At 34.8% G+C, this 7,647-nt stretch overlaps 1 non-coding gene across 1 annotated transcript; it reads right to left on the reverse strand.

Moving 5' to 3' along the window:
- Positions 1 to 6,206: 6,206 nt before the first annotated feature.
- Positions 6,207 to 6,314, reverse strand: LOC112786978 (small nucleolar RNA R71). Its single transcript, XR_003194417.1, has one exon. It is a non-coding gene; the product is annotated as a small nucleolar RNA R71 (small nucleolar RNA).
- Between the last annotated feature and the right edge of the window lie 1,333 nt (positions 6,315 to 7,647).

Raw genomic sequence — 7,647 nt, forward strand, 5'->3', positions numbered from 1 at the left:
AAAAGATAAGATAAAAAGATATTTTTGAAAAAATATGATTGAAATTAGTTTTGAAAAAGATTTGATTTTTAAAATCACAATTAATGACTTGATTCACAAGAAATCACAAGATATGATTCTAGAACTTAAAGTTTGAATCTTTCTTAACAAGTAAGTAACAAACGTGAAATTTTTGAATCAAAACATTAACTGTTGATAATATTTTCGAAAATATGATGTAAAATTAAGAAAAATATTTTTAAAAAATATTTTTAAAATTTTTGAAAATAAATAAGAAAAATGAAAAAGATATGATTTTTGAAAAAGATTTTGAAAAAGATCGGATTTTTAAATTGAAAATTTGATTTGACTCATAAGACACAATTGAATTTTAAAAATTTTTGAAAATGTCAATCCAAATTTTTGAAATTTATGAGAGGGAAAAAAGGAAAGATATTTTTTTGATTTTTGAATTTTTAATGATGAGAGAGAAAAACATGAAAAATGATGCAATGCATGAAAATTTTTAGATCAAAACAATGATTGCATGCAAGAACACTATGAATGTCAAAATGAACACCAAGAACACTTTGAATGTGAAGATGAACATCAAGAACATATTTTTGAAAAAATTTCAAGAAAAGAAAACATGCAAGACACCAAACTTAGATATTTTTCATGTATAGACACTATGAATGCAAGAATGCATATGAAAAACAAGAAAAAACACAAAACAAGAAAATATGAAGATCAAACAAGAAGACTGGCCAAGAACAACTTGAAGATCATGAAGAACACTATGAATGCATGAATTTTTGAAAAAAATGCACAATGAATTTTTAGAAAAAATGCAATTGACACCAAACTTAAAAATTGACTCAAGACTCAAACGAACAACATAAAATATTTTTTATTTTTATGATTTTATTAATTTTTTTTTGTATTTTTTGAAAATTATTTGAAAAAGAAAAATAAGGATTTCAAAATTTTTAATATGAATTCCAGGAATCTTGCACTCTTAGTCTAAAGCTTCTGTCCAGGAATTAAACATGGCTTACTAGCCAGCCAAGCTCTCAGTGAAAGCTCTGGTCCAAAACACTAGACATGGCCAATGGCCAGCCAAGCTTTAGAATACAAATCAATCATACAACAACAGATTTTATTAGCAACAACTAGCTTGCTCTTGTGATGATGGTTTGGAAGCCTTAGTCCAAATGAATTTAGACATGGCTTTACAGCCAGCCAGGCTTCAATATGCTTCGTGAAACACTAAAATTCATTCTTAAAAATTCTAAAGAAAAATATATTTTATTTTATATTTTTTTTCGAATATTAATTGGGAAAAACGAAAAAGAAGAAAATATTTTTGAAAAAATTTTGAAAACTTTTTGAAAATAAAATAAGAAGAAAATTACCCAATCTGAGCAACACGATGAACCGTCAGTTGTCCAAACTCGAACAATCCCCGGCAACGGCGCCAAAAACTTGGTGCACGAAATTGTGATCCCTGGTAATGGCTCAAAAAACTTGGTGCTCCAATCTTAATTCATAATTTGTCACAACTTTGATACAACTAACCAGCAAGTGCACTGGGTCGTCCAAGTAATAAACCCTTACGTGAGTAAGGGTCGATCCCATGGAGATTGTTGGTATGAAGCAAGCTATGGTCATCTTGTAAATCTCAGTCAGGCGGATATCAAATGGTTATGGAGTTTTCAAATAATAATAATAAATAAACATAAAATAAAGATAGAAATACTTATGTAATTCATTTTTTGAGAATTTCAGATAAGCGTATAGAGATGCTTTCGTTCCTCTGAACCTCTGCTTTCCTGCGGTCTTTATCCAATCATTCCTACTCCTTTCCATGGCAAGCTTTATATAGGGCATCACCGTTGTCAATGGCTACATCCCATCCTCTTTGTGAAAAAGGTCCAAATGCTCTGTCACGGCACGGCTAATCATCTGGAGGTTCTCGATCATACTGGAATAGAATTCACCTTCCTTTTGCGTCTGTCACTACGCCCAGCACTCGCGAGTTTGAAGTTCGTCACAGCCATCCCTTCCCAGATCCTACTCGGAATACCACAGACAAGGTTTAGACTTTCCCGATCTTAGGAATGGCCATTGATGAGCGGATAATTTATACGCTTTTTGGCATTGTTTTTAGTATGTTTTTAGTAGAATCTAGTTACTTTTAGGGATGTTTTTATTAGTTTTTATGTTAAATTCACATTTCTGGACATACTATGAATTTGTGTATTTTTCTGTGATTTCAGGTATTTTCTAGCTGAAATTGAGGGACTTGAGCAAAAATCAGATTCAGAGGTTGAAGAAGGACTGCTGATGCTGTTGGATTCTGACCTCCCTTCACTCAAAGTGGATTTTATGGAGCTAAAGAACTCAAAATGGCGCGCTTCCAATTGCGTTGGAAAGTAGACATCCAGAGCTTTCCAGAAATATATAATAGTCCATACTTTGGCCGCGTTTAGATGACGTAAAAGGGCGTTGAACGCCAGTTCTACGCTGCTGTCTGGAGTTAACCGCCAGAAACACGTCACAAGCCAGAGTTGAACACCAGAAATACGTTACAAACTGGCGTTCAACTCCAAGATTGACCTCTACAAGTGTAACATTCAAGCTCAGTCCAAGCACACACCAAGTGGGCCCCAGAAGTGGATTTATACATCAATTACTTACATCTGTAAACCCTAGTAACTAGTTTAGTATAAATAGGACTTTTTACTATTGTACTAGACATCTTTGATCAGTTTTATGATATCTTAGACTTTCATGGGAGCTGCCCATTCGGCCATGCCTGAACCATTATCACTTATGTATTTTCATACGGTAGAGTTTCTGCACTCCATAGATTAAGGTGTGGAGCTCTGCTGTTCCTCAAAGATTAATGCAAAGTACTTCTGTTTTTCTAATCAATTCAACTTATTCCGCTTCTAAGATATTCATTCGCACTTCAACCTGAATGTGCTGAACGTGACAATCATCATCATTCCCCCATGAACGCGTGCCTGACAACCACTTCCGTTCCACCTTAGATTGAATGAGTATCTCTTGGATCTCTTAATCAGAATCTTCGTGGTATAAGCTAGATTGATGGCGGCATTCATGAGAGTGCGGAAAGTCTAAACCTTGTCTGTGGTATTTCGAGTAGGACTCTGGGATTGAATGACTGTGATGAACTTCAAACTCGCGAGTGCTGGGCGTAGTGACAGACGCAAAAGGAGGGTGAATCCTATTCCAGTTTGATCGAGAACCTCAGATGATTAGCCGTGCTGTGACAGAGCATTTGGACCATTTTCACAAGAGGATGGGATGAAGCCATTGACAAGGGTGATGCCTCCAGATGATTAGCCATGTAGTGACAGCGTATCGGACCATTTTCCAGAGAGGATAAAAAGTAGCCATTGACAACGGTGATGTCCTTACATAAAGCCAGCCATAGAAAGGAGTAAGACTGATTGGATGAAGACAGTAGGAAAGCAGAGGTTCAGAGGAACGAAAGCATCTCTATACACTTATCTGAAATTCTCACCAATGATATACATAAGTCTTTCTATCCTTATTTTCTATCTATTTATTATTTATGTTCAAAAACTCCATAACTATTTTATATCTGCCTGACTGAGATTTACAAGGTGACCATAGCTTGCTTCATACCAACAATCTCCGTGGGATCGACCCTTACTCACGTAAGGTTTATTACTTGGACGACCCAGTGCACTTGCTGGTTAGTTGTATCAAAGTTGTGAATGAAAAACGATTTATTAAGACGTGCGTACAGAGTTTCTGGCGCCGTTGCCTGAGATCACAATTTCGTGCACCAAGTTTTTGGCGCCGTTGCCGGGGATTGTTCAAGTTTGAACAACTGACGGTTCATCTTGTTGCTCAGATTGGGTAATTTTTGTTTTGTTTTATTTTCAAAAATTTTTCAAAAACCTTTCAAAAACTTCTCATCTATTTTCGAAAAAAAAATTAAATCTTTTCAAAAATATATTTTTCTTCAGAATTTTTAAGAATGAATTCTAGAGTTTCATGAAGCATGTTGAAGCCTGGCTGGCTGTAAAGCCATGTCTAATTCTTTTGGATAGGGGCTTCCAACCATCAGCATAGAGGCAAGTTAATTGGAATGTCAGCCGTGGCATGTTTGAGTTACATACTAAAGCTTGGCTGGCTATTAAGCCATGCCTAACCCTCGGATTGGAGCTTTAGACTAAGAATACAAGATTCATGGAATTCATATTAAAAAATTTTGAAATCCTTATTTTCTTTTTCCTATATGTTTTTTCGAAAAAAATATACAAAAATCCAAAAAAAATAAAAAAATCATAAAAATAAAAAATATTTTATGTTTCTTGTTTGAGTCTTGAGTCAAGTTGAAAGTTTGGTGTCAATTGCATATTCATCTTGCATTTTTCAAAAAATTCATGCATTCATAGTGTTCTTCATGATCTTCAAGTTGTTCTTGGTAAGTCTTCTTGTTTGATCTTGATGTTTTCATGTTTTGTGTCTTTTCTTGTTTTTCATATGCATTCTTGCATTCATAGTGTCTTTACATGAAAAATTTTTAAGTTTGGTGTCTTGCATGTTTTCTTTGCATTAAAACTTTTTTCAAAAATAAGTTCTTGATGTTCATCTTGACATTCATAGCATTCTTGCATGCATTCATTGTTTTGATCCAAAATTTTCATGCATTGAGTCTTTTTCATGTTTTTCCCTCTCATCATTAAAAATTCAAAAATAAAAAAAAATATCTTTCCCTTTTTCACTCATAAATTTCGAAATTTTGAGTTGACTTTTCAAAACTTTTTAAAATCTAGTTGTTTTTATGAGTCAAATCAAATTTTCAATTTAAAAATCTTATCTTTTTCATAATCTTTTTCAAAAATCAAATCTTTTTCATTTTTCTTATTTATTTTCGAAAAATTTAAAAATATTTTTCAAAAATCTTTTTCTTATCTTTATCTCCTAATTTTCGAAAATAACATCATCAATTAATGTTTTGATTCAAAAATTTCAAGTTTGTTACTTGCTTGTTAAGAAAGATTCAAACTTTGAGTTCTAGAATCATATCTTGTGATTTCTTGTGAATCAAGTCATTAATTGTAATTTTAAAAATCAAATCTTTTTCAAAACTAATTTCAATCATATCTTTTCAAAAATATCTCTTTATCTTATCTTTTTCAAAATTTGATTTTAAAATATCATTTCTAACTTCTTATCTTCTTATCTTTTCAAAATTGATTTTCAAATTTGTTTCAACTAGCTAACTAACTTTTTGTTTGTTTCTTATCTTTTTCAAAACTACCTAACTAACTCTCTCTCTCTAATTTTCGAAAATATCTTCCCTCTTCTTCAAAATTTCTTTTTAATTAACTAATTATTTTAATTTTTGATTTTAATTTTCGAAAAATTACTAACCTTCTTCAAAAACTTTTTTCGAAAATCACTAACTCTTTTTCAAAAATAATTTTTGAAAATTCTCCTTCTCTCTCATCTCCTTCTATTTATTTATTCATCTACAAACACCTCTCTTCATCCCACATCTCTACTCTCCTTACCCTTGTGTTTTCTTCTTTACATTACATTCTTTTCTTCTTCTACTCACACATGGGAACCTCTATACCTATGGTAAAAAGTGTCCCTATTATTATTTTTCTGTCCCTTATTTTCATATGAGCAGGAGCAAGGACAAGAATATTCTTGTTGAAGCAGATCCAGAACCTGAAAGGACTCTGAAGAGGAAACTAAGAGAAGCTAAATTACAACAATCCAGCAGGCACCTTTCAGAAATTTTCGAACAGGAAGAGGAGATGGCAGCCGAAGATAATAATAATGCAAGGAGGATGCTTGGTGACTTTACTGCACCTAATTCCAATTTACATGGAAGAAGCATCTCCATTCCTGCCATTGGAGCAAACAATTTTGAGCTGAAACCTCAATTAGCTTCTCTGATGCAGCAGAACTACAAGTTTCATGGACTTCCATCTGAAGATCCTTTTCAGTTCTTAACTGAATTTTTGCAGATCTGTGATACTGTTAAGACCAATGGAGTAGATCCTGAAGTCTACAGGCTCATGCTTTTCCCTTTTGCTGTGAGAGACAGAGCTAGAATATGGTTGGACTCTCAACACAAAGATAGCCTGAACTCTTGGGATAAGCTGGTCATGGCTTTCTTAGCCAAGTTCTTTCCTCCTCAAAAGCTGAGTAAGCTTGGAGTGGATGTTCAGACCTTCAGACAGAAAGAAGGTGAATCCCTCTATGAAGCTTGGGAGAGATAGAAAGAACTGACCAAAAAGTGTCCTTCTGACATGCTTTCAGAATGGACCATCCTGGATATATTCTATGATGGTCTGTCTGAATTAGCTAAGATGTCATTGGATACTTCTGCAGGTGGATCCATTCACCTAAAAAAAACGCCTGCAGAAGCTCAAGAACTCATTGACATGGTTGCTAGTAACCAGTTCATGTACACTTCTGAGAGGAATCCTGTGAGTAATGGGACGCCTCAGAAGAAGGGAGTTCTTGAATTTGATACTCTGAATGTCATATTGGCTCAGAACAAAATATTGACTCAGCAAGTCAATATGATTTCTCAGAGTCTGAATGGAATGCAAGCTGCATCCAACAGTACTCAAGAGGCATCTTCTGAAGAAGAAGCTTATGATCCTGAGAACCCTACAATAGCAGAGGTAAATTATATGGGTGAACCTTATGGGAACATCTATAACCCCTCATGGAGAAATCACCCAAATTTCTCATGGAAGGATCAACAAAAGCCTCAACAAGGCTTTAATAATGGTGGAAGATACAGGTTTAGCAATAGTAAGCCTTTTCCATCATCTACTCAACAACAGACAAAGAACTTTGAACAAAATACTTCTAATTTAGCAAACTTAGTCTCTGATCTATCTAAGGTCACTGTGAGTTTCATGAATGAAACAAGGTCCTCCATTAGAAATTTGGAAGCACAAGTGGGCCAGCTGAGTAAAAGAGTCACTGAAATCCCTCCTAGTACTCTCCCAAGCAATACAGAAGAAAATCTAAAAGGAGAGTGCAAGGCCATTGAAATGAACATCATGGCCGAACCTGTAAGGGAGGTTGAAGACGTGAATCCCAGTGAGGAAGACCTCCTGGGACATCCAGTGAGCAATAAGGAGTTTTCCTCTGAGGAACCAAAGAAATCTGAGGCTCATCTAGAGACCATAGAGATTTCATTAAACCTCCTTATGCCATTCATGAGCTCTGATGAGTGTTTCTCTTCTGAAGAGAATGAGGATGTTACTAAGGAGCAAGTTACCAAGTACCTTGGTGCAATCATGAAGCTGAATGCCAAATTATTTGGTATTGAAACTTGGGAAGATGAACCTCCTTTGTTCACCAATGAACTAAGTGATCTGGATCAACTGACATTGCCTCAGAAGAAACAAGATCCTGGAAAGTTCTTAATACCTTGTACCATAGGCACCATGACCTTTGAGAAGGCTCTATGTGACCTTGGGTCAGGGATAAACCTCATGCCCCTCTCTATAATAGAAAAACTGGGAATCTATGGGGTACAAGCTGCTAAAATCTCATTAGAGATGGCAGACAATTCAAATAACAGGCTTATGGACAAGTAGAGGACGTGTTAGTAAAGGTTGAAGGCCT

This window comes from Arachis hypogaea, chromosome 20, assembly GCF_003086295.3.
Source record: "Arachis hypogaea cultivar Tifrunner chromosome 20, arahy.Tifrunner.gnm2.J5K5, whole genome shotgun sequence".
Lineage (NCBI taxonomy): Eukaryota > Viridiplantae > Streptophyta > Magnoliopsida > Fabales > Fabaceae > Arachis > Arachis hypogaea.